The sequence below is a fragment of the Oryctolagus cuniculus genome, chromosome 3 (genome assembly GCF_051225735.1).
Source record: "Oryctolagus cuniculus isolate XC-2025 breed Fujian yellow rabbit chromosome 3, ASM5122573v1, whole genome shotgun sequence".
In the NCBI taxonomy this organism is placed as follows: domain Eukaryota; kingdom Metazoa; phylum Chordata; class Mammalia; order Lagomorpha; family Leporidae; genus Oryctolagus; species Oryctolagus cuniculus.
Genome location: NC_142869.1, coordinates 33,714,752 through 33,716,105, shown reverse-complemented (window position 1 = coordinate 33,716,105; position 1,354 = coordinate 33,714,752). Strand labels below are relative to the sequence as shown.

Sequence of the window (1,354 nt, the reverse complement as noted above, 5' to 3'; positions counted from 1 at the left end):
TTAGAACACAAATCTGTGAGAATAAATTCCACTTGTTAGAGCAAAAACAGATTGCAGGTATCCCCAGAGCAGAGGGACAGCTTGGATTTTTGGTCCAATTTACAAGTCCACAGTTTTCTGATCAACCTTGTGCTGCTCTGTCATCTCATTTTTCTCTTTTTCTGTGTCAAAGATCTCACCTTCCTGGTGTCTCGGCTTCTGCAGCTGTGTCCTGAAATAAGAATCAGTGAGGTGTTTTGGGAATTTCACACTACTGATGACAATTTTCATGGAGGTGGTGATGACAAATTTCTGGAGTGTTCTACGCGGAGGAACCCCATTGAGGGAAAGAGGTCTGTCACAAGTAGCAAGCCACTGCTCAGCTGCTGCAGGAAGACAACCCCCCCCCCCCGCCGCTGTGGTGCCTGGGGAGGATGTTCAGAACGGCCCTGGGGGTGTGCTGGCCTGCAGGTTCCTCACGTGTTCACTGAAGGGTGTTTTGCCAACCCTCAGCAGCTTTTAAGGAGCATCTTCAGTGGGGTACTAGCGAGGCATTTTGCCACCACCAGCTGGTTTTGTGACAGTACCAAGAACTTTCTCTTCCTTCTTTTTAACCGTGGATTGAAGAGCTGAGAGCTTCCTCTTGTGCATGGCCTTCCTGGAATGCACATCAGATGGGGAATACCTGCTGCTTCCTCCCATAGGGTTTCGGCCGCAATGAGGCTTCCCCTTCTTGGGTTGGGAAACAAGGAAGTTATGGGTCAAGGGGCTGGTGCTGTGACGCAGCAGGTTAAAGCCCCGGCCTGAAGTGCTGGCATCCCATATGGGCACTGTTCTGGTGCCAGCTGCTCCACTTCCGATCCAGCTCTCTGCTATTGCCTGGGAAAGCAGAGGAAGATGGCCCAAGTCCTGGGGCCCCTGCACCCACGTGGGAGACCCAGAGGAAGCTCCTGGCTCCTGGCTTTAAATCGTCACAACTCCGGCCGTTGCAGCCATTTGGAGAGTGAACCAGCGGATGGAAGACTTCTCTCTGTCTCTACTTCTCTCTGTAACTCTGTCTTTCAAATAAATAAAGATAAATCTTAAAAAAAAAAAAAGAAGAAGTTATGGGTCAAGTCAAAAGTATAAAAGAACCATCTTGGGGCCTGCATTGTGGCATAGTGGGTACAGCTGCTGCCTGCTACGCTGGCATCCCATATATGTCCTGGTTTGAGTCTTGGCTGTTCCACTTCTGGTCCAGGTCTGTGCTAATGTGCCTGGGAAAGCACCATCATCCAAGGGCTTGGGCCCCTGCAACCACATAGGAGACCTGGAAGAAGCTCCTGGCTCCTGGCTTCAGCCTGGCCCATCTGTGACTGTTACAGCCATTTGGGGA

At 50.8% G+C, this 1,354-nt stretch overlaps 1 pseudogene; it reads right to left on the bottom strand.

Annotated features, from left to right (window-relative positions):
- Positions 1-1,114, bottom strand: LOC149127304 (large ribosomal subunit protein eL6 pseudogene; annotated as a pseudogene).
- Between the last annotated feature and the right edge of the window lie 240 nt (positions 1,115-1,354).